At 38.5% G+C, this 26,656-nt stretch overlaps 1 pseudogene; it reads right to left on the bottom strand.

The window, feature by feature from the left end:
- On the bottom strand, positions 1-26,656 carry LOC140502367 (perilipin-3-like; annotated as a pseudogene).

Raw genomic sequence — 26,656 nt, forward strand, 5'->3', positions numbered from 1 at the left:
CTAACACAACACTTCTTTGCCAGCTCCCATATCACAATTCAAGATGTTATTTTCTTTAGGGAGGGTTATTCCCTCTGAGAAGGGATATTCAAAAGGAGAAAGTGGTCCTATAACCCAACCAGAAGGAATACTATTTTCTAAGAAACAGGATAATTTTTCTATACTTCCCTGGGCTTGGGTCAGCTTTAACTGGCTCTGAGTCAGATGGTGCTTATCTAGATCTTGAAAACCACCACTCATGGAAAAGGTAGAATGAAGCTCCTGCATGTCATAACAAGCCTGTTGGAGGTTGTCTTGGAGGCTGCTTGAGAGACCTTAGACTTTAGGCATGAGGTCCATGAAGGCCTACTGTAATTTCAGGGCAATGCTACAGGACATGTCCAGAGTCAGGACTTCAAGGTGCTGTGTATCACCATCCACATTTTCAGACTGGTTCTTACTCCACTTGCTCCACATCTCAAGTAGGGCCTTATGGTAATTCTGCCTTTCTTCAGAATCTTGCTTGCATTGATAAGTCAATTCAATTACTTCATAGAGCTGGTACAAGAGTTTTCTGATGTTGTTCTTGACACCTCTGATATTTTCCACAGTATTCTTATGTGCCTGGAGGTTGCTTGGCAGACAACCTAGTGATGTGCCTTTGTCTCTTGAAGAGTTTTCTTTAAAGCAATCTTCATCTTCCTCTGAAGATTCTTGGATATCAACCATGTCCAGTGAAATTGGGAGGTATTTGTCCATATAAAGTTTTAATTCTTCTAGTGTTTGTTTCTCCTCTTGGATTTCAGACAAGATTTTCTCTTCACGAGACACAAATCTTGTGATAACACTATTGACACTTGTGCTATCTTGCTTGTGTGAGTCACCACTACTGGCATGGATTAATGAATCTGTTTCTTGCGATGGTTGAACCTCCATCTCTTTAGATGAATGTAGTTCCTTTATTCAGTTTTCCCGAGAAGTGGGCAGTCCCCTCACCAGTAAAAGCTGGAGTCAGGAGGACAAGGAATTATTTTCTTCAGTGAGCTCTTGGATCTCCTTTTCCATCTGGCCAATTCTGCTTTTTAGGGCATTCTTTTTCTTCATTGACCTTTTAGATCTCTTTTGTCATTTGGGTTAGTCTATTTTTTACAGTGTTATTTTCTTCTGCATTTTTTTGGATTTCCTTTAGCAAGCAGTTTAGTCATTTTTCATAATTTTCTTGCATCACTCTCATTTTTCTTCCCAGTTTTTGCTCTACTTACTTGATTTTCAAAATCCTTTTTGAGATCTTCCATGGCCTGAGACCATTTTATATTTTGCTTGGAGGCTTTGGATGGAGGAGCTTTGACTTTGTTGTCTTCTGCTTGCATGCTTTGGTCTTCCTTGTCAGCAAAGTAAGATTCTATAGTCTGATTCTTTTTCTGGTTTTTGCTCATTTCCCCAGCCATTTACTTGACTTTTGAGCTCTTTGTCAATATAGATCTCTGCTTGGGGGTGAGGGGATGTACTATCAGCCATTTGATTCCACCACAATCTGTGGGCCTAGAGGTCCAGAAACAGTTTCTGTCTCTACCCCTGCTGCTGCTGTGACTACTGCAGGCTCCTTTACCCCCTTTCCCCTCTGCTGCCCTGGGGCTGGGGCCAGACCCCTCCACTCTCCCACAGGCTTTTTCTACTGACCTTCCAATTTGTTCTTGGTGTTTTGGGGTCCTGAAGTCTGGAAACTGCCACAGGTGTGAGAAATTCAGCCTCCCCAAGGCCTACTGAGGTCCTCTTTATGCCAGCATGGCCCATATTGGAGTACACCCTGCCCCCCACGTGGCATGATAGACACTTCCTTGTGACCTTCCAGGCTGCTTTGGCTGGAGATTTGTTTCACTCTGTCCTTCTGTGGGTTCTGCAGCTCCAGGACTTGTTTAGAGTCATTTTTTACATGTATTTGACTGGACTTGGGGGCAGAGCTCTAGAAAGTGAGGGTTGTTACTTGGCCATCTTGGCTCCACCCCCAAGAAATATTTTTAATACACAAATTGATCCTGTCATTAGCTAAAGGCAACAACAAAAAGCACAACCAACAATAATAACACAATAAAGCCTCCCACAATCTGTCTCCAGTCTACCTCTCCAGTATTATCTCAGTCAGTAAGTTTTAAGTGGCTACTTCATGCTGAGTACTGTGCTATGTCCTGAGGATACAAGTACTTTTTTCTTTCCCTTCAAGGTCCAACTCGGATGCTACTTACTCCATAAAGTCTAGATAATTGCTTGGGTCACTCAGAGATAAAATGAATTAATTGCCCAGTATAAACTGGTCAGTATGTATCCAAGCAAGACTTGAACCAAGTATTCCTGACATTAAACCAGACCTCTATCAACTATACTGTGCTGTCTTTGATATATAGTATGAGCTTAATAAATATTTGTTAAATTGAACGATTAACTTAGTATTGCAGAATATCATTCCAACCACCTTTTGAACCACCAACAAGGGTATTTTATTTGGGAAGTAGGGGAGCTCTCTGCTGACTGGGCAGTTTACCCAGCATTCCTCAATCTTCCCAGATATAATAACCCCAAGGCTGAGGCCAAAAGATAGGTAACATAATAAGTCTAGAATAGAACCAAGGTTTTCTAGCCTTTAGACCTCTTACTATCTTTTTTTAAAAAAACCCCACAATATTCATTTGAAGACTTTGGATTAAATTTAGAATATCTAATAGGATGTAAAAAAAAAAGAAAGATACCACTGTATTCCAAGGCTGGTTGCCAGAAGTACTGACAATATTTCCAGGCAGTTCAGCCTATCTGTATAATAGCTATGGAAATAGGCTAATGGGGATAGTACAAAAACAGACTGCCCAGGCAGATGCAGTCTTTCTAAGCAAAGGCCAGTGGGCGAGATGGTACACAGCTGTTTTCAATTCTCTAAAGCCTATGTGTGGTCTTTATAGGACAAAGAAATATATTTCACTATTATTTATTTTTTGAAATTTTCATATGTGGTTTTGGCAAATCACATCACTAACTTCATTGTGCCCCAGTGTAAGAACAGTGGGTCAGGAAACAATTTTGAGAGCTCTGTAAAATCAGTAATGGGATCTCAGGAAATTTAGGAGAGTTTCCTAACCTGTTGACTTCTAATCACTTGATGCTTCACATGCTGAGGAAGATGTGCCAGAAAAAAAAACAAAAAACCTCTGTTTTTCTCAAGGAACTGCCTCCCAAGGAAAATATATGAAAATGGGTTTTGAGCCACAATATAATGCTTGATTTAGACTTTCTGGAATTAAAAAAGATGGAAGTATATAAAAGTATATAAAATTGGAATGAACTTTAGCAGGTTTACAGTATTTTGGACTCGATGGGGAGGCAAGATAGAGATGTTACTAGGGGAAAGAACTCTGGACCAGGAGCCAGGAAACCTAGGTTCAAAATCTGGTTCTGGCAGTTGTGTTACCTGGGGCAAACCACATGACTTTTCCAGGCATGAATTTTCTCACCTCAATAACATTCTGAGTTCTGACAGGAGTTTTTGGTTATTATAGTCATTGTATCTTGCTGCCTTTTAGACCAGAGATCAAATACCTGGCCACTGGCCACGTTGTCACAACACTCTTGAGTGGTCCCAAACCAGATAAAAAAGTAAAAGGGAAGCATTTCATGATATAAATTAGATTATATAATTAGATTAGATAATATTAATATGTGGTTTTCCAAGTCAGTATGCAGCCCACAGGAATTCTTAGGTATGGTTTAATTCCTATTTGAGTCTGACATACCTTCTAGACCATTCACCCCTCTTTTCTCACATACTGTTTTTCTCTAACTCATCTTCATTTTCATCATATGTCAATATACTGAGTTTCTGTTACCAGTGAAAACATAATTCTATTAATGATGAAGAAAGGGAGGGAAGAGACAATGACATTGGACTCAGAAGATTTGATTTTACCCAATTGTCTTGTGAGTTTAGACAAGTAACATCACATCCCTGAAACCTAATTTTCTGATCTGTAAAGTGAGGGTACTAATATCTCCACAACTGAGTTCAAAGGGTTCTTTGATTAAATATTAAATATTAAATAAAAATTAAATCATTAAATATGATTAAATAAAATGTCATTTGGGAAAGCTCTTGATTTTCAAAATTCTTTTTGAGCTCTTCAATGGCCTGAGCCCATTGGGTGGGCTGGGACACAGAATCCTTGATTTCTCTGTCTTTGTCTGATGGTAAGCATTGTTCTTCCTCATCAGAAAGGAAGGGAGGAAATGTCTGTTCTTCAAGAAAGTAGCCATCAATAGTTTTATTTCTTTTCCCTTTTCTGGGCATTCTCCCCAGCCAGTGACTTGACCTCTGAATATTCTCCTCACACCCACCTCGCCTCCTGGTCCTCCCAGCCAGCGTTTGGGGACTGGGATTCAAATGCTGCTTCCCGCCTTAGGGCTTTTGGCGGGGGCAGGGCTGCTATTCAGTGTGAGAATTAAGTTCAGATGGTCAGGTCGGGGCAGGGCCACCTCTCAGGCTCAGTTCCCTCAGGGGGTTTATGTACAGACCTTCCACAATGGATCCAGGCTCCCGCCCACTTGGGGAGCCCCTGTCTGCAACTGCCTCTCAGCTTCTATCTCGGGGGGGGGGCCCCGAGCCATGGGGGCACCCCACTCCCCTCTCCACCCGCCAAAGAGACTCTCTCACCAACCCCCGTCACCTGTGGGTGGAGGGGCTTGTGCCGCCACTGGAGATCCCATCCCCGTAGCCCGCTTGGATCTTTTCCTCACGGTGTCGTGGCCACTGCAGGGCTTCACTCAGCTCCCAGTCCCAGCGCCCAGTCTGCAGCGCGAAGGACCCCCCGCGAGAGGTTTGCAGGTCTCTCCGGAACAGAAATCTCCCTCGCTCCAATACTCCGTGGCCTCTGGGTGCAGAATTCTCCGTGAGTTGGTCCCCTTTAGCCGTTCTGTGGGTTGTGGGTTAGGAGCTATGTGTATGTGCGTCTTTCTACTCTGCCATCTTGGCTCGGCCTCTGAGGTAAATACTTTTCGGGAGGAATAGGGTCAAAAGAGAGAAAAGAGTAAATGGGGGGGGGCAGAATAGGATGGAGGAAAATACAATTAGTATTCCACAACATGACTTTTATGGAAGTCTTTTGCATAACTACGCATGTGTAACATTTGTCGAATTACTTGCCTTCTCAATGGAGATGGGTGGGATGGAAGAAGGGAGAAAAGTTGGAACTCAAAGTTTTAAAAATGAATGTTAAATATTATTTTTACATGCAACTGGAAAATAAGATATACAGGCGATGAGGTATGGAAATCAATCTTATCTTTCAAGAAAATAGAGGGGATGGGGATAAGAGAAGGGAGGAGTGTGATAGAAGAGAGGGCAGATTGGAGGAAGGGGTAATCAGAATGCACATTGTCTTGGAGTAGGTGGAAGTGAGAAATGGGGAGAAAATTTGGAACTCAAAATCTTATGGAAATGAATGTTGAAAACTAAAAATAAATAAATATATTGGAATTAAAAAAAAAAAAAGAATATTTCTTGACCAGCCATCAGTGGGAAGAATATATAGGAGAGTATCTAGATTCAAAGAAGGAAAACAAGATATAACTCTAAAAATAGTCTAGGGGAGAAATTATGTAGGTCTGGACTTGGGTGGTTGAAATAGGAGTGTGTGGCTATAACAGAGAAAGTCTGTCTATTTCATAATTTTCTAATTTGAAAAGCAGATTTTTTTAACATGTAGATACTCTCTCCACAGGGAAGGGAAATTATCTTTAAACTTTTTGATTTCTTACAAAAAAAAAGGAATATCTATTAAAATAGCATCTAAATTTTTCAGTCTGATTACCCCCTCATATTCCAATTGCTTTTTAACTTCCTGGCTTTTGTTTTGGTAAACCAATGTTTGAATTAGTAACCATTAAATTGAAGAAATCATTTGCAAACTAGATTTTTTATCTTATTAAAAGCTTTTATTTATCATTTTCTTTTCTATCATGCTATGTGAAGTGGTGACCTATGACAGTATGCAGCAAAGCTTATAATGAGATAAAAGTCATATGAAATAGATTCCTAAGACCCTGTTTCTCACATCTGCATTAAATATATCCAGTGAGAGTGAAGTTATAATCTAGAGAATATTCTCAATTACTGGTGTGGAAGTGTGCCTTCCCTAGGATCTTCTGACTTCTTCCATTTTATTCCTCTTAGAGGGATCTGAAAGGATGTAAAAATGTCACTTTAAGAAAATAATACAAAACCTCGTATCCATTCCTTTGTCAAGTCAGAAAGAAAACCAATGAGCAGAAAAATAATTTAGGCCAGCCATGGATATTTCTCTGTGTGAACTTTCCTGAAGATGGAAAGTGGATGGAAAGGTTAAGGAGAAGAGTTGCATCATTACTGTAATTTGTAAACTGATGTGATCACCTCGTGTTTAATATTTTATGGATTAGAAGGTGAATGCTAGAAGGAGAAATGTCACTGGGAGATAAGGGAAATCATATGCTAAGAATGTGTATAAATGTTGCTGAGAATTAACTTGAGTGTTTCTTCATTAATTGATAGAACGGTGTAACATGGAGATGAACTAATGAAGGTATCCTAGCAACCACATTTTCATCCCAACTGTGGCCTGTACTATGGCAATGACTGCCAGCCACATTTTATTAATTCAAGAGGGTGAGTGAAGATAATTTTAATTAATAAAACTGAGCAGAAAATAAATTTCTAATGTAGAATTTTGATCAGCTCTCTCAGAACCAGAATTCCCTTAATTTACGAAAGGTATTGTACATAAATAAATTCATTTTTCTGAGGAGGAGTATGTCCCAGTCCTGGGTATCAGTGGGGAATTTTCTTTTTATTTGTTGAGCATGTCTACAATCTAGAAAAGAACAGTAAAAGTTTGAAAAGGACAGACTATTTTCCTATCTACATTTATCAGGTGGACACCAAAATAATCAAGGGCTTTTATAGCTGAACATCATCCATTTCTACTTTTGAGCCATTTTACTCATTCTAATTCATGGAGATAACAAAAAAAGCTGCCTGTGCATATCTTTGTTGTGATATTCTATAATTAATTTATTTGTTTTAAAATTATCTTTTGTGAGCCTCCTTCCTCCCACACAGTAAATTTTATTCAGGTGCTATTTTTGCTTCAGTGAATTCAGATTGTCAGCAAACATTTATCAAGCACCTACTGTGCGCCAATTAAATAAAAATGTAAAACTGAACTCTTTCTAAAATATCTATCATCCTACATCTTTTTGTCCTCCTTTAAGTCTCTTTTGCTTTAATATTTTAGGTCAAGGTCTTTACCAGGAGTTCTAAGGGAGGTCTGAGAGTAAGACAAATCCAAATTGAAAAGAAAAATAGCAGTAGATATCATGAGCTTGGATTTCCAAAAATTAATATTGTCCTAGGACTCTTTAGCAAATAATAGAGGGATGAAACTATACACATGATGTAAAATATTCTTCATATTGAATTTTTTTGGCTTTATTGGTGTACAAAAGGGGACCAAAATTCACTTCTGGTCTTTAGTGAGGTACACTACGTGAGTAATAAACTGATTAGATTTTGAAATTCTTTAATTATAGTCATGAAACTCCTTATAAGTGGAAGATGCTATAAAAAGAAAGGGATGTTGAAGCTGCATTCCTTGAGAATCTGTACTGTCTCAGGTTATTGGTCCCTCAGGGAAGATTTCAATTACTATCGACTAAGGCTAAGCAGACCCCCCTCCTTTATCTCTTTCTGTGTCCTGAAAATGAATTATTACTTAATTTCATCCTTCCATCAGGAGAAAAGTCTGATATTATTTGTCTTATAATTGTCCCGATTCCTAGATCAGAGAAACAGAAGATCATAGATTTAGAGTTCAAAAAGACCATAGAGAGCTTTTAAATCTGACTCCATTTTACGGATAAGGAAACTGAGTCCCAGAGAAACGAAAGAAATTCCCCAAGATCCCACAATGAGTATTAGTGGCACTCAATGCATAAAAGCCCCCCACCCCTTTCTACTCTCTCTCTCTCTCTCTCTCTCTGTCTCTCTCTCTCTCTCTCCTTACTTTTGAAATTAGAAGAGTAATTCAGAAAAACCCTGTTTTCTTCAGTTATGGGACTTTAGTTTCCATTGACTTATATATCTTCAGAATATGTACAGTGATGAAGAAGGTGACAGGAATGAACACTTTATTAAGCACAAACTAGGTTCCAGGTACTATGCTAAGACTTTACATCTGTTTTCTCATTTAAGCCTCACAACAACCCTGCAAGGTAGGTACTGTTATTATCCAAGTTTTACAATGGAAGAAATCGAAGCAAGTAGTATTTAAGTAACTTGCTCAAGGTCACACAGGTAGTAAGTTTCTTAGAGTGGACTTGAACACAGATCTTCCTGAATCTAGGAATAGTGCTCTTTTCCATTGTATCACTGTAATGGTAATTTACATGGGGAGATCTTTCCCATTCATTTATAGGCCCATGTGACCTGCCTGGGTCACATGGAGCCTGTAGTTGGAGGAGTTTGCTGAAAGGGTGGAGCAAGAAGGGTAGAACAGGAAGAGGCAGAGTTAAAGCAGAGCTGAGAGGAAGTGAGTCAAAGAGCCATCACAGTTAGGAAGGATGCAGACAAGCAGGCAGCTGGCTAGTGTGAATGAAAGAGCTTGTTTGTGATTTTATTTAAGGGAGCTTGCTTGTGATTTGTCTAATGGAGCTGGTTTGTGGGAAGCCCAGCAGTAGGAAGACTTAGGAATGGTGTTGTCCTCTGCATTGTTATTGTATACAGATTTTTGTTACTATGGTGGATTTGGCTTTCTGGTGTCTGAATAAATGTTTTGGTTCTGTCTTCTCTGTGGAGAGTCTGTGGTATTTCACAATTCAGAATTGCACTGGGATATTCATGGCTATTGTAGGCACTATGAATATCTTATTGGTGCTACAACTACTTAATTGTAACTATATCTAATTCAGTCCAAGCATTTATTAAATGCCTGCTGTGTTTGTAAAGTATTAATTGTACTCAGTAGTGGGAGAAGATACAAAATTTAGATAAGACACAGTCCCATTTCTTATTGAAATTAGAATCTATTAGGGAAATAAGACATATACAGATAACTATGACACATGGTAAATACATTGCAGAGATATGGAATAAGATATTATGAAAATTCTAATGGGGGTCCATTACCAATGAGGAACATCAGAAAAGGTTTCATGTAAGAGCTGCCATTGTAGTTGGACTTTAAGGAATGGGTAACAATTCAATAGGCAAAGGGGTGGAGGGGTGGAAGGGACATTTCACACATGGAACAGTGTGAACAAAAAAAATGAGGAAAAACAATGAAGGATGTGTTCAGGAGATAGAGAGTGAGTTCAGTTTGACTAGAACACAATTATTTGGTGAGAATATGAAATAAGACTGCAAGGCTAATGTGATAATTAGCTTTTGGGGACCTTTGAATGCCAGACAAAGGGTTTTAAGCATTACCAGTGAATGTAAGTCATTAAAAATTTTTGAATAAGAAAATGAGCTCACCAGACTGACATGATAAGATTATAATATTCAATTATATAGAAAATATAGGACATATTTCAGGATCAGATTATAATAGTAGTTGTATTAGATATATATAAAATATAGAAAATATTTCAGGTAGTAGACTTCTAACTCTAAGGTGGCTTCTGAGGGCTTTCTACAGATCTCAGGCTGTATGAGTCCATGATTTGGAATCATCTTCATCTTATCATCAGTCTTTTTTGTCTGTCATATTTAGTTATCAAAACTTTTGATTATTTTTCTTCCTTCAAACTATTCATGTTTATCCTTTCCTTTCCATTTCCCATGTTATAATCTTGGTCCTTGTCCTTCAACATCTGATTACTGCCAATTTCTAAACTCTCTTCCCTCTTGTTTTACATATAGTGAACATTAATTTTCCTTAAACATACAATCCAAGAGCACTGGAAGCGACTTTAATGGTCATCCAGTTCAACATGATGCTTCATGTACAAATTCCCCCTTTAATGAATTCTCTTATGAGGTCACTCCCATGATCAAAACTCTTCAAAAATTAAAATCCAAATAAATTCAAAGGTTCATGGATTTAGAAGTAGAATAGTCTCTCATTTTAGTAGTACAAAAGCAGTCATAAAGGATCGAATAATTTGTTCAATGTGGTATGGGTATTGGGCAATGGAATTAGTATTTGAGCACCAATCAATCTGGGGCAGCTAGGTGGTGCAGTAGAGAGAGCAACAGTGCAGGAGTCAGGAGGACTTGAGTTCAAATCTTACCTCAGACACTTGACACTCACTGGCAAGTCATTTAACCCCAACTGCTTCATCCTGGGTCATCTCCAGTCATCCTGATGAAGATCTGGTCACTGGATTCAGATGGCTCTGGAGGAGAAGTGAGGCTGGTGACCTGCATAACCCTCTCTGACTTAAAACAAAGTCAAGTGCATGTCATGTCATTATTTCTCTGATGGCATGATCTTCCTTGGCAATGAAGGACAAACACACACCAATCAATCTATTCATCAATAAACATTTATTGAGATTCTACTCTGTGCCAGGCACTGGAATACAAAGACAAAAATGAAATGGTTCCTGTCCTCAAAGAAATTACATTCTACCTATAAAGACAACATACCTACAGAGGTATGTATAGAACAAAAGGAAAATAGATACAATAGAAAATAGTTGATATGTGTGTATATGCATGTGTGTAAATTAGGGGAAATTAGGAAAGTTTTCATTTAGGTGGTATCAGTTTTTAGAAAATCAAGGGATTTTAAGTGGTGGGGGATGGGTGGGGATGAGGTAAAGAATTCATTCTAGGCATGAGGTTTGACTTATGCAAAGTTAGGAAATAGAGAGGTGCATATTGAAAGAGATTAAGGGGGCAATTTGACTGGACTTATGTGCACTTGAAATACAGGTGGTTTTGCTATTTTTAGGATCCTTTGGTAATCTAGCCCCATCTTACTAACCCAGATTCATTTTGTACTATTTTTATTTTATCTTCAGTTCATGTCAGGTTATCTTCTAACCCATCACATATCAGGAATATAATGTGGATAATATCATATGCTACTGAAGAACATCAAATTTAGTCCCTGTTGTAGTGAAATGAAAATGTACTGCCAAATAGGTCTATAAAAATGTCCTAGGTATCTGGGCAGGGTGACCGTCACTATTCACTGAGCCAAGAACCCAGCAAAATCTTTACTGTGAAGTCCTTCATGCTGATTGAATAACTAAAAACAGAGAGAACCACAGACCCAGAGAATCACTAGAAGCAAGAATTTGAAAAATCTTGCCCTGGGTTGGGGACTTGAAACTTTTTATTCTTATTTTATCTTTCCTTTGATTTATGTCAAAACATTTTCCTCTCTTTTTGATGCCTTTTTATCAGTGAAAATACATTCTAACTCCTGACCCCTTCCCAGAGAGATACTATGGATTAACTATCCTCAAAGTTGCCTATCTCTATGAGGGTAAAAGAATAAGCAGGGATTGCCTTTAGAGTCTAAATGATATTAGGCAATATCTTGTGAAATTAATTTTCAATATTATCCACATTTCAAAAATGTATGCTGGCATAAATTGGAAAATGTTCAGTGGTTTCCGTAGCCATGCTTTTTTCTAGGCTCTTTAAACGGGAAAAGTATAAAGTAAGAGTCATGACTTTAGGCAAATTAGAACTGATATGCCTGTATTCCAATGCTTCTTACCATTTTTATCTCCTCAACATCTTCTCTCCCTTCTCTCAACTCACATAGCTTTCATCTTACTTCACATCCTCCTCATCTCTTGCCTAAAGTCTTATGATAGCCTCCTAATGGTCTCCTTGTTTCACATCTCTCCATTTCAGTCTCTTCTGCATCTTACTGCCAAAGTGATTTTCCTTAAGGAGAGATTTGACCATTTTACTTCCTTATTTAATGGAATTCAGTACTTTCTTATGGTCACTAGAATAAAATATAAACTGCTCTGTTTAGTTAAAAAAAAAACCTTCATTCACTATAGGCATCCAGAGGATGGTTTTACATATATACATATTTGGGTCTAATGGTACCTGTCTCTAGGGCAGGGGGTAGGGGTGGGGAAGGAAAGACAAAGAAAGGAAAAAAATTGTCATGACAATTTTATTATATATTTAAAAACAGTAAGCTGAACATAATAGATTTACAGTTTCATGTAAAATCATCTTTTCAAAAATTATACTATGTTATGGAAATACTTGTTTTATTCCATAAATTAAAAATAAAATAAATTTAAAAAAAAATTTTAATCTTTCACAACTTTTCACCCAACCTATCTTTTCAGCCTCATTGGACCTTACTCCCTTTCCCATACCTTGCAATCCAGCCAAACTGACCTCGTCTCTGTTCCTCACATGAGTCATTTCATCTCCCATCTCCATGACTTTAAACTGGTCATCCCCCATGTCTGGATTTCACTCCCTCCTAACTTCTACCTCAGAGGATCCCTCTCTTCCTTCAAGATGCAGCTTAAGCTTCTAGGTGATGTCTTTCTGTTATACTCAACTACTTTGTATTTATTTGTATTTATTCTTTTTACATTATTCTGAACATTCACACATATGCTAATTATGTATGTGCACACATAATACATACACATTGGTTGTTCCAAAATTCATAGTAATTTGAAACTTTATTGGGTTATTGTCTCTGTCTCTAGAATGTAAACTCTTTTTGAGTAGGGATTTTTTTTCATTTGTCTTTGTATCCACATTGCCTAGGACAATACCTGGAACAGAGCAGGGCCTGTTGATTAGCTGACTGCTTGATTCAGCCGATTTGTGACCTCATTGATGTGGGTATTCATTGAACCAAGGCAGTTGGTAACCCATCACATTTTCTCATCCTGTGAGACTCTTGCCACATCCTCCCATAAATCCTTCATATAGGTCCATCCTGCTATGTTTGAGGGTTGCATATATTATCTCTTAACCTCACTATGTGAATAGCCCACCTTCTTCTTCCTATGATAATGACAAAAGTAGCATCCAAAGAACAGTATGGCTTTCATGCCACTTTTTAATGAAGAATTCATCATTGGGAATATTCTATAACCTATTTATGCCCACCATTCCTCTCTCTGTTGCCTGCTGCATGACTCACAATTTAAGTTGCTTAGTCTATGGACTGCAATATCCCATAATTTGTAAGCATGTAATTTGTGTTCAATTGAAAAATACTGATTGTTTAAAAAGTGGGGTTTTAGTTAAGAAGGAACTTTGAGTTCATTGAAAACTTCTTACCACTTTCCTAATTCAATTCTGTCTATTCCTGGATTCATTTGATCCAAATCATTGTCTATCTGCAGTACCTATACACAATAAATCAGCTCTCCCTCACCCAAAAAAAACAAAGTCAAAAACGAATGTTGAGAATTTTTATTGCATATAATCAGGAAATAAGAACTACAGGGATAGGGGTATGGAAATTCATCTTGCACTGCAAGAAAAGAGAGAGGATGGGGATAGGACAGGGGTGGGATGTGATGGAGAGGAGGGTACATTGAGGGAAGGAGTAATCAGAATGCAAGATATTAGGAAGTGGGGACAGGGGGTGATGGGGAGAAAAACTGGTCATGTTACAAAGTGAGGTAAAAGCAATTAGTATTAAAACAATAGACTGAATTAAGTACTGAGAATAAATCAATGACATCTTTAGTTTGGAGAAAAGAATTTCAGTCTAACTTTCCAAGAGGAAGGTAACCTTGAATAAAATTTGGCATTGATGGAAAAGTCAAGGTTTTAATGGTAAATTAGATTTTATTATTGTCATTTAATCAGGAACTAGAACATGTATAGAAAGGCAAGTAAGCCACTTAAGACTTGCCTCAAAAGATGTTCCTTAGCCAAAGTGAAACTATAATCATATTTGAAACCTGATTATAGGAACTTGCCATTTTTAGATGCTGTGGGACTATTAAGTGAATGTTCTTCTGAGTCTAACTCCAGGTATGGGAAGCAAGAAAGGCGATCTGAGTCTCCATTACATGATGCCAGTAAGCTGATGAGATGCTGGTATGAACTGCATAGGTGATCTCAAGGGAAGGGTGGGAGAGTGGCTGTCAGCCAGGGCTGAGGTGGGATTCTCCTGACTCAATTTCCCCACTGATACCTGGCAGACTTTAAGCCTGACTGAATGCAAGTGGTCAATCTACTTCTGCCTGGAATTGACATGAAGTTGGGGAGATATTGTTTCCCTGCAATGTCCCTACTCTTGGTGGCAATTTCCTATAGTCAAAAGGTTTGTAAGCTTAATGCCAGATTCATTAAATTATAGATTATTGGTAGGGAACATCTGAGGTTAAGTCTAAAATTAAGGTATTAGGCATAAGACTTTAGACCAACAACAATAAGTTAGGGTCCTTTAATTCTTAGTAACACTGTGGAGACAATTAGGTCAAGAGCTTGTGAAGTTAGCAACGTAAATATTATCTGTGTCTCAGTTGGTTTATGTTTAAAAAAAAATTCTTTTGTGGTCCATATTGTAAGTGCTTTAAAAAGATGTATCACCTGACCAAAAGTTTGAATTGCTTTATCTGTTATAAAATGTGTTAAAAAAAAAAAACAAACAAACAAAGTCAAGTGCAAGTCATGTCATTATTTCTCTGATGGCATGGTCTTCTTGGACAATGAAGGAGGAACACACACACACAATAAATACAGATAAAGAAATAACTACAGATATGGATGTAGATGAGGATGCAGATATGGATATAGATACAGGATACATTGGTAAACCAACTCTGTGGGTCATCTATCCAAATATATATAATGGTCTAAACATTAGATGTTTTTAATGCATGTGTTTTTTTCTTGCAATAAACGATTAGTCCAAGCACTTGATTGCGGATCTCATTTAGGAGAGTCTAAAATCTCCTAGGAGTTGATGCAAACAGCATAATGTCACCACAAAAAGGGCCCCATGGATGACCTCATCATATTTAATGAATTTCTCTTCCATCTGAACTCTAATGACAGAGAATGCTCATGGTCAAGTTTAGTGATATTTACATGTCTATATTTGCATGATGATGAAAGGAGCACAATTAATTCATATTTTCTCATTTAAATTTTTTTTCAAATTGGACATTTAAAAATAACATATTTCCTTTTTGCTCCTGACCCTCCCAGTGTGATTTATCTATTTATTTTCTTTTCTGTTAAAAGGGCTATCCCTCTGACTACCTTTTAAAGAGGTCTATTCAGTGAATGGGCATTACCTCACTTTTAGTGAATACCTGAAAAGACCATAGCCTAAAAGGCCAAGGTCTCCCATTGCATCCTGGGCCATGTCCAGTCATCTTGATGAATATCTGGTCACTGGATCCAGATGGCTCAGGAGGAAAAAGTAAGGCTGATGACCTTGCACAGCCCTCCTTCACTCAAAACAAAGTCAAGTGAAAGTCATGTCATCATTTCTTTGATGTCATCATCCTCTTTGAAAATGAAGGACAAACACAACAATTTCCTTTTTGTCTAATAATTTTTTCTACCTTGGATTTCTAAATAGATAATGTTTCAATATTGTGAGATAGCTTGTTCTTACAGTATTAATGACTATGAGTATATCTTGCAAGTGACCTTTTTCTTCCAAGAATACCAACCCAATTTAAAAGGTAAGATGTACTCTGGAGTTTTGGGTAAAACTTTGAACTTTATAATATTTATGGAAAGTTTGTTCTCAATTTTCAAACCTTTATTACTGCAGTATAATTAACTCTTTATTTAAGGCCAGGGGCAACATGAGTAAGTAGATATAATTCACAGATAATCTAAAAGCTAATTTCAATGAATAGGTTTGACCTTCTCTCTTTCCATTTACAAAAGGTGTTTTTAAGTAACATTCTATTTCGACTTCAACTTCCTTCCCCATCTACTCTAAACTAGAATTGTTAATGAACAGTGAAATGGAACAGAAAGCATTGAAATAATAAATATTGATTAATACCTACTATGCACAAAGCAAAGAAAAAAAGAGAACTAAAGGGCCTGTCTAGTACATTAACTTAATAATCTACTATAGCAGTCTTTAGATTTCAGGGGAGGAAGTAGCAGTCATGATTTTTTTTGACATATATCATCAATTCAATTTTCCAAAATATCTACATGCTAATATTCCCAAAGTGCAAGACTTGGCTTTTTTCTTAATTAATAATAACAAAATTGGCTATTTAGAGATCTGACAGAAAATAGTCCCTCAAATTTAAAACAAATGTGTCCACCACTTTGAATAATCCTGCCTCTGTGACTCATCAAGACAATGAAGGGGTTGGCTATGCAAGCCAAAGCCATTGAGGAATATTATTGCCCTGGGAACTTTAAAGTTTGAAAATGAAAATGTTCCCATACCCCACTCCATGAAAGAGGTCTCTGTAACATTTCTGATTTCTCAGGGCAATTAGGATGATTTTAGGAGAAATATTAGAAACAGCAGCTTTTTCCTTCCGTATTTTCCCTTCATTATTCTTTTTTTTCCTTTCATTTCACAAGCTAATCAGAAAAGAGTAAGTCTGGAACCCTTCACAACAGAGCTTTGTGTGATAAGACTACCTCCAGTGGGGCAGGTCCTGGTTTCTGCTACTAGGGAGTCTTAGGGGATAGGATGCTATCATTATCATCACAAATAGGACCCCCTCTTAGTGAAAGGACATAACATTTTTCTAGCAGTGTGCAATTTTATAAAGATTCTTATTATCCTTTACTTGCTTAGACTAAATAGTGTCTGCATTGATTGGATAGTGGTATATTGCCATTTCATTGGTGAAGAAATCAAAATCAGCTAAAAGTATATATTTTCTAACCTTGACTTCACACTTTTAATCTATCTTAATAATGAGATTTTTGTTTATTTATTTGCTTTTAATTGCTAGGTTAAATCTCATCTTTGGACCTAATACACTGAATATTGTTATTATGATGTAGATTCATACCTTCATTGAGCTATAAACACTTTTTCTAAAATCATAATGAACAATCTAAAGTTATCATTATGACAAAGGACAGTGATCTAGAAAATTAAAACATTATGGCAGATGTCAGAAGGTCTGTTATTGGAATATGTGGTAGCATCCAAATGAAATGCAAATTTTATGCCCAGCAAAGCTATCCCCTCTCTAGTGTTTAGATCATTATAAAGATCTCCTAAAACTTTAAGGCAAATAATTAAAATGGCATTTTCTATAGGAAGGGAAATAATTACACCCCCCCCCAGTAAGGGTGCTGATTAGGAATGTAGTTTTTCTCATCTAGAAGAAAGGATTGAAGCATGATAGGATATGAAAGTTCCACAGGGGAAAGTCTCAGGAGATGAGAGCTTCCTGAGGGGACAGATATAGGGAGGCAAGAACCAGCAACCAGTAAAGGCCACTGCTACGCTAAAAGAAATATAATTATGAGGGCTGGAGACTTACTTGTCTGGCTCACCAGCCTGCTTAAAGAATAATCTGCCAGGACAAAATTTTGCTCTTCCCCTGTCACTGCTATCATGACCTGGTGAATTTATCTCCTCTCCATTTCTACTTCTAATCTGCTTCATCACTACTTGGTAAAATGGTCTCATTTACCCTTAAATCTTGTTTATTTTCTGTCTATACTTTTAAAATAGGTTTTGTCTACAAATAAAAATAAGATGATTTTCACTACATCCTGAACAAGATTTTACTATAAAGGAGGTATCCTAGTAATTGAGAAAGCACAAAGGGGAATCCATGAACCCATAGACATATTTAATCAGGAACTTATTTTAAGTGTTCAAAGAACTGATTCAAAGTGAAGTGAGAAAAACCAAGAGAACATTGTGCATAGTGATAGCAATATTGTATGATGAATAACTATGTCAACGACACAGCTATTCTCAGCAATACAATGATGCAAGACAATCCCAAAGGACCGATGACGAAAAGAACTGATGCTGTCTGAATACAGACTGAAGGATAGCACTTCTCTCTCCCCTTTCCTTTTCTTCCTTTTCCTTCCTTCCTTTCCTTTCTTTTTGTTGAGCATTATTGCACACAATGACTCATATGGAAATGCTGTACATGATTGTGTGCACATAACCTATATCAGATTGTTTACCATCTCAGAGAGAGGGGAGAGGAGGGAGGAAGGGGGGGATAGAATTTGGGACTAAAAACTAAAATAAAAAATGTTAAAATTGTTTTACATGTAATTGAAAGAAAAAAATTTATTTTTTTAAATTGTCTTACCCTCAGGGAACTCATATTCCAATGGGGGATGAGGGCTAGGGAGAAAATATGCAAACAGCTATGTACTTATAAGATATAAACAGGGCAAAGTGAACTAATGTTGCTTTAATATTTTGCTTTAGTATTAAAGCAAATCCAGAAAGAATTCTTGTTGAAGGTTAGATTTTAGCTGGGACTTTAAAGAACTCAGGGTGGAGATGAGGAGAGAGATTATTTTGGGCATGGAGGTAGTCAGTGAATATGTCCACTGTCTGGACATGGAGGATCTTGCATGAGGCACAGCAAGTCCAGTGTAAATGGATCACAGCGTATACGGAAGGGAATAAAATATAAGAAGACTGGAAAGGTAGGAAGGGACCAGGTTTTGAAGGACTGTAAAAAACCAAACAGAAAATTTTATATTTGATCTTGGAGGTGATAGGGAACTATTGGAGTTTACTGAATAGGGAGTGACATGGTCAAACTCGCACTTTAGGAAAATGACTTTGATAGCTGAGTGGGGGGATGGATTGGAATGGAGATAGACTTTGTAAAAGCAAGATCAACCTGAGGCTGTCACAATAATGCAAGAATAAAGAGATGGATGAGACCCTAACTCAGAACAGTGGTAGTGTCAAAAAGAGAGAAGGTTCTATATTCAAGTGATATTGTGGAACAGACTTGAGAGGATTTACCAAAGATTGGACATGGGAGGTAAGAGAGACTAAGCAGTCAAAATTGATGGCTACATTGTGAACCTAAGTGGTTGGAAGGATGGTGATGTACCTGGAAAGTTAGGAAGAGGTAAGTTAGAGTGGGAAGAACTAGCATGGTTTTGAACTGTCAAACATATTGGTAAATATTTAACAATTGGCTCTCTGAGTGTAATGGCAAGTAAAATAGAATCTTTTGCTGTTTTTGTTTTAGTATAATCAAGAAGTATGCCTTATTTGAATATGATTAAGCAGGATCTTTCCCACCCATTCTCTAGCCAGGGAAGATTTGTAAGAAGGTTTGCTAATGAGGCACTGGTTCTCTAGGGATGTGATAGCCTCTGGCTCTAAAAAGCATATAAAGACTCTGAGGTGTGGGTTTTATTTTGGGGGTTACTGACTAGAAGTGTTTGTTTGGCCAAATGAGAACTCTAGGAAGCCATAAAGGAGACCCCCAAAATTGAGAACTCAGATGTCATGCTTCCCTCTCTGGTAACTATGGTCAAGCAGTTAGGGTCCAACTGTCTGTTGAATTCAGAGAGAGGAAGCCCTGTCTGTTGACTTTTAATTTCTCTGTACTTTCTTTGAGGTTCAGGGTGTTGACTCCTTGAGATGGGTAAATGAATGTGCTTGACTAAAGAATTGATACATGTGTTTGATTAAAGTGATTGTTAACCCCTCAAAAGTTGCCTTTCCTTTTATGAATACAGATCTAAGAACCTGTGACAGCAGGCCCTGCCCTGTGTATGTTGGGGTGCTTATTGATACACTGGAAGAAAAAGAAGCACACCCAGCATATTTTTAAATTAATTCTGCATCATCAACATTTTCTCCATCTCGTTCTTAAGTTTGAACAATCAACAAAACAATAAATAAGATTGATTTATATTTGCTGATTTCTGAGATGTAAATGTCCATACTTAAAACTTAACAGTTGAATGCCTTCAGAGCTAGATCCAGCATACCACTGTGCCTATGTGACATCCAAGTCAATAGATAGTTGGAGGTGGAAGAATGGGGGCCACTTTTGGATAGGTCTAATATTTATAAATTCTGTTTGCTTTTGTTTTTTCTTTTACCAAGCCTAAATTTGTCCCTTGGCTGTTTCCATTACTTCCTTCTAGTCCTATTCTTTGCAACTACATATAACAAGCTTAACCACTCTACCGTGTGACAGTTCTTCAGATTCTTGAAGACAACTATTTTGTCAGTCATAAGTCTTCTCTCCTTCTGGTTAAACATCCCCATCCTTTGAAAAATATTCTTACTGAATGGCCTCCAAGCTCTTTTTGCATGCTCTTCAGCTTATTTGTGTCTTTTCTAAAATGTGGTGCAGAGAATGGAACATGAAACTACAGATATGGCCTGACCAAGTCATTGTCATCTCTTTATTCCTAGAAATTACATCTCTCTTAATGGATCCTAAAAGTGCATCAATTTAGGGGGATGCCATATCATACTATTGACACATATTGAATTTGAAATCAACCTCTGGCTATTTTTGAGAGAAACTAGTATCTAACCCTGCCTTCTTCCTATAGTATTTATAAAGTAGATTTTTTTTTAAACTCAGAGGTAAAACTTTAGCATGATGAAATTTCAGAAAGCTAAATGTAGTTTGGACAAGTGTCATATCATCTCAAATGAGATAATATTTGTAAAGCTTTTAGCATAGTATGCACTTAATTACTGTTATTTCCCTCCCTTCCTTTTCCCCTCCTTTCCCCTTCTCTCCCTTCCTCTCTCCTTCCCTCTCCTCCTTTTCCCCTCCTTCCCCTTCTCTCCCTTCCTCTCTCCTTCCCTCTCCTCCTTTTCCCCTCCTTCCCCCTTCTCTCCCTTCCTCTCTCCTTCCCTCTCCTCCTTTTCCCCTCCTTTCCCCTTCTCTCCCTTCCTCTCTCCTTCCCTCTCCTCCTTTTCCCCTCCTTTCCCCTTCTCTCCCTTCCTCTCTCCTTCCCTCTCCTCCCTTTCCCCTCCTTCCCCCTTCTCTCCCTTCCTCTCTCCTTCCCTCTCCTCCTTTTCCCCTCCTTCCCCCTTCTCTCCCTTCCTCTCTCCTTCCCTCTCCTCCTTTTCCCCTCCTTCCCCCTTCTCTCCCTTCCTCTCTCCTTCCCTCTCCTCCTTTTCCCCTCCTTTCCCCTTCTCTCCCTTCCTCTCTCCTTCCCTCTCCTCCTTTTCCCCTCCTTTCCCCTTCTCTCCCTTCCTCTCTCCTTCCCTCTCCTCCTTTTCCCCTCCTTTCCCCTTCTCTCCCTTCCTCTCTCCTTCCCTCTCCTCCCTTTCCCCTCCTTCCCCCTTCTCTCCCTTCCTCTCTCCTTCCCTCTCCTCCTTTTCCCCTCCTTCCCCCTTCTCTCCCTTCCTCTCTCCTTCCCTCTCCTCCTTTTCCCCTCCTTCCCCCTTCTCTCCCTTCCTCTCTCCTTCCCTCTCCTCCTTTTCCCCTCCTTTCCCCTTCTCTCCCTTCCTCTCTCCTTCCCTCTCCTCCTTTTCCCCTCCTTCCCCCCTTCTCTCCCTTCCTCTCTCCTTCCCTCTCCTCCTTTTCCCCTCCTTTCCCCTTCTCTCCCTTCCTCTCTCCTTCCCTCTCCTCCCTTTCCCTTACCTTTCCTTCTCACATCCTGATTCTGTCATCCAACGCATTCTGTGTCCCTCCCGGCTTTGTATCACCAGCAAGTTTGATAAGCATACGATATGTGTCTTTGTCTAAATACTGCCCTCCAGCTTCCAAGCTGATGTCAAACCACTAATGACAACTCTTTGAGTCCAGCCATTAAACTATTTCTGAATCTAATTTTTTCAATTTTGTTCAAATCTTTTCATCTTTTCTCTGAAAATAATATGAGAGACTAATGGGATAACAATCCCTTACATGTACATGGTGCTTTATAGTTTAAATAAAATACATCCACATATATTATCTCATGTTATCTGACATAATAATCTCAAGATAAATTCCTTTAGTTTAGATCTAGCTATGAGACTCAGTCAGAGAATCATTTACTCTGGGTTCTAAACCATGATTTAATGTACTAAGGGACATTGCTGAATCTCTCTGAATCAGTTTCTTCTTTTAAATATGTTGGCTAGGGGGAGAAGCCAAGATGGCGGAGTAGAAAGATACATATATGCTAGCTCTGAAGCCACAGCCCATAAAATACCTGTAAAAAAGAACTCCCAACAAATTCTGGAGCAGTGAAAGCCACAGAACAATGTAGTGGAGGAGATTTCTGTTCCAGAGAGACCTGAAAACAGACACCAAAGATCTGTCATGCACCAGACTCAGAGCAGAGCCCAGCCCTGCCTTGGCCAGGGGCACCTACAGGAGCAGATCTGAGCAGGCTTCAGGGACAGAATCTCCAGCAGCAGCACAGGTCACCCCACCCACAGGCATCAGGGGTGAGTGAGTCTTTTTGGCTCACCAGGAGGGGAGCAGGGTGTCTCCATGGCTTGGGCCCCCTAGGGAGACAGCCGTGGAAGTAGTAGCTGACAAGGGCTCCCCAAGCAGGCAGGAGCCCAGATTCATTGTTGAAGGTCTCCACATAAACCCCCTGAGGGAACTGAGCCCCATGTGGTGGCCCTGCCCCGACCTGAGCAACTGAACTTAATCTCACACTGAATGGCAGCCCTGCCTCCACTGAAAGCCCTGAGGCTGGGAAACAGCATTTGAATCTCAGACCCCAAGCATTAGCTGGGCAGATCTGGAGGCATGGTGGGTGTGGAGAGGACACTCAGAAGTCAAGTCACTGGCTGGGAAAATACCCAGAAAAGGGAAAAAAAAATAAGACCATAGAAGGTTTCTTTCTTGGTGAACAGATATCTCCTCCCTTCCTTTCAAATGAGGAAGAACAATGCTTACCATCAGGGAAAGACACAGAAGTCAAGGCTTCTGTATCCCAAACATCCAGAATAAATATTCAATGGGCTCAGGCCATGGAAGAGCTCAAAAAGGATTTTGAAAATCAAGTTAGAGAGGTGGAGAAAAAACTGGGAAGAGAAATGAGAGAGATGCAAAAAAAGCCTGAAAAGCAGGTCAACATCTTGGTAAAGGAGAACCAAAAAAATGCTGAAGAAAATAACACCTTGAAAAATAGGCTAACTCAATTGGCAAAAGAGGTTCAAAAAGCCAATGAGAAGAATGCTTTCAAAAGCAGAATTAGCCAAATGGAAAAGGAGGTTCAAAAGCTCACTGAAGAAAATAGTTCTTTCAAAATTAGAATGGAACAGATGGAGGCTAATGACTTTGTGAGAAACCAAGAAATTACAAAACAAAACCAAAAGAATGAAAAAATGAAAGATAATGGGAAATATCTCATTGGAAAAATAACTGACCTGGAAAACAGATCCAGGAAAGACAATTTAAAAATTATGGGACTACCTGAAAGCCATGATCAGAAAAAGAGACTACACATCATCTTTCATGAAATTGTCAAGGAAAACTGCCCTGAGATTCTAGAACCAGAGGGCAAAATAAGTATTCAAGGAATCCACCAATCACCGCCTGAAAGAGATTCAAAAAGAGAAACTCCTAGGAACATTGTGGCCAAATTCCAGAGTTGCCAGGTCAAGGAGAAAATATTGCAAGCAGCTAGAAAGAAACAATTCAAGTATTGTGGAAATACAATCAGGATAACACAAGATCTAGCAGCTTCTACATTAAGGGATCGAAGGGCGTGGAATATCATATTCCAGAAGTCAAAGGAACTAGGACTAAAACCAAGAATCACCTACCCAACAAAACTGACTATAATACTTCAGGGGAAAAAATGGTCTTTCAATGAAACAGAGGACTTTCAAGCATTCTTGATGAAAAGACCAGAGCTGAAAAGAAAATTTGACTTTCAAACACAAGAATGAAGAGAAGCGTGAAAAGGTAAACAGCAAAGAGAAGTCATAAGGGACTTACTAAAGTTGAACTGTTTACATTCCTACATGGAAAGACAACATCTGTAACTTTTGAAACTTTCAGTATCTGGGTAGTTGGTGGGATTACACACACACACACACACACACACACACACACACACACACATGCACACATGCACACGCACACACACACAGAAACAAAGAGCACAGAGTGAATTGAATAGGATGGGATCATATCTTAAAAAAATGAAATTAAGGGGTGAGAGAGAAATATATTGGAAGAAGAAAGGGAGAAATGGAATGGGGCAAATTATCTCATAAAAGAGGCAAGTAAAAGACTTTTCAGTGGAGGGAAAAAGTGGGGAGGTGAGAAAAAAAACATGAAGCTTACTCTCATCACATTCAACTAAAGGAAGGAATAAAATGCACACTCATTTTGGTATGAAAACCTATCTTACAATACAGGAAAGTGGGAGAGAAGGGGATAAGCAGGGTGGGAGGGATGATGGAAGGGAGGGCAATGGGAGGAGGGAGCAATTTGAAGTCAACACTTGGGGAGGGACAGGATCAAAAGAGAGAACAGAAGCAATGGGGGGCAGGATAGGATGGAGGGAAATGTAGTTAGTCTTATACAACACAACTATTATGGAAGTCATTTGCAAAACTACACAGATATGGCCTATATTGAATTGCTCGCTTTCCCAAAGGGATTAGGTGGGGAGGGAAGGATGAAGAGAAGTTGGAACTCAAAGTTTTAGGAACAACTGTCGAGTACTGTTCTTGCTACTAGGAAATAGGAAATACAGGTAATGGGGTATAGAATGTTATCTGGCCCTACAGGACAAAAGAGAAGATGGGGACAAGGGAAGGGAGGGATGATAGAAGAGAGGGCAGATTGGTGATAGGGGCAATTAGAATGCTTGGTGTTTTGGGGTGGGGGAGGGGACAAAAGGGGAAAAAATTTGGAACCCAAAATTTTGTGAAAATGAATGCTAAAAGTTAAATAAATAAATTAAAAAAAATAAAAAAATAAATATGATGGCTGCCAGACACATGTGCTATAATTGACTTAGTGGTGTTCATGATATTGAATAATTAGGTTGCTCCATTAATCTTTCCTATAACTTCTTAGAATATATGTATATATGTCAAAATTATGTAACTTGGGCACTTACAGGAAGTATTTTACTATCTTAAGCATTTACAGTCTAATATTAATAAAGAAAATCAACTTAAAATTTATAAGTTGAATTCTTTGCAGCTATCCCTAATGAAATAGAAGTAAATAAAATATATTTTGCACAATTTCCACTGTTTAAAAGGTGCTTAGGAGTTTAGTGGAGTTCATATACATTCATTTTGTGTGTGTGAACAGCTAGCTCTCCTCTCCTGTTTAATTATTTCACTTGGAAGCATTTGTTGGCGTGATATAGTTATTCGCTGATCCCTCACTCAAGGGGCACTAGGGTTAAAATTAACATGATTTACCCCAGGGGTTCTAAATAAGGAGACCTCAAAGTACAAAATTCAATTTAAAAAAGGCAACTGTACTTTTCAACTGAAGATTTAGACTTGTACTTGAAATAATTGTTTTAAGACATATATTTAAATATATTTATAATAATACTCAGACAAATTATATATTAAGTTGTTGGAATTGATTTTGGTAGTAAGTAGAGGTAGGCAGGTGCTCCATGGATATTTAGCACTACAGAAAAAATCCCTAGATGTAAATAATTTGTGAATGACTAATTGATGCTAGTCACAATTTCTCATAAAAGGATCAATTGCTTCCCATGTTACCATGTCTACTATGGGAAGTCTATGGGCACAGAGCCTTCAAACACTGTCAATTTCAGATGAAATCTTGGGTAGTTTTCCTGAATTGATTTATTTCCTTCTCTTATTCTTTGTTTCATGGATTGGCTTGCTAGATAAGGGAGGGTAAAGGAAATATTTGAAAATGAAGCTGATATAAAAGAATTATCAATAAAATAATATTAATAAAAATATATTCTTTCTTATACATTGACAGATTGGTCTCATCAAGAAATGTGAATAGTCCCTTAGAGGGATAAGATGAACATCACAACTCATCCATGTTATCTTGTCCCATTTAACTCTTATGCATTTCCTTCCCAAAACTCCCAACCCAATATGCTAGAGTATAGTGGCACATGGACACCAATACAGCAGACTAGCTCCTGACCTCTTCCCTCATTCACATGATCACCATATTTTCTAGATATGAATCTCTTTGATGATATAATTTACATTTCACCTTGTTCATGATTCATCCTCAGTGCTATTTTATAGCCTATTTATTCCTTCTATGCATTTCTCTAGTATCTTTTAGTTCATCCAATATTTCAATTATGATAATACATGAGTCTGAACCATCTAAAAACTTCAAAGAAACCTTTATTATTAAAAAAAAGATATTTTGGGGGGCAGAGTCAAGATGGTGGAGTAGAAGATCAGACCTGTAGAAGTTCTCCCCATTAGCCCATAATGGGGCTGTAAAAAGTGACTCTAAACAAATTCTATAGCGGCAGAAGCCATGAAACAACAGAGTGAAAGAGACTTCCAGCCCAAGACAGCCTGGAAGGAAGACAGCAAAGGTCTATTGCACAGGACGTGGAGCAGAGTGCAACCCATGGTGCACAGCTCAGCGTTAGCTGTGCAGTACTGGCAGGAACAGGACTGAAACAGGCATCAAGGGGCAGAATCCCCAGTAACAGTTGCAGTTCCCAGATTGCTCAATCCACAAATGCCAAGGATAGCTTCAAAGGTCAGTGAGAAAGCTTTCTCACCTGGGTGAGAAGGCAATTCCATCTAGCTCCTCCAGCAGCATCAACTGCAGCTGCAGCATCCAT

Source organism: Notamacropus eugenii, chromosome 4 (genome assembly GCF_028372415.1).
Source record: "Notamacropus eugenii isolate mMacEug1 chromosome 4, mMacEug1.pri_v2, whole genome shotgun sequence".
In the NCBI taxonomy this organism is placed as follows: domain Eukaryota; kingdom Metazoa; phylum Chordata; class Mammalia; order Diprotodontia; family Macropodidae; genus Notamacropus; species Notamacropus eugenii.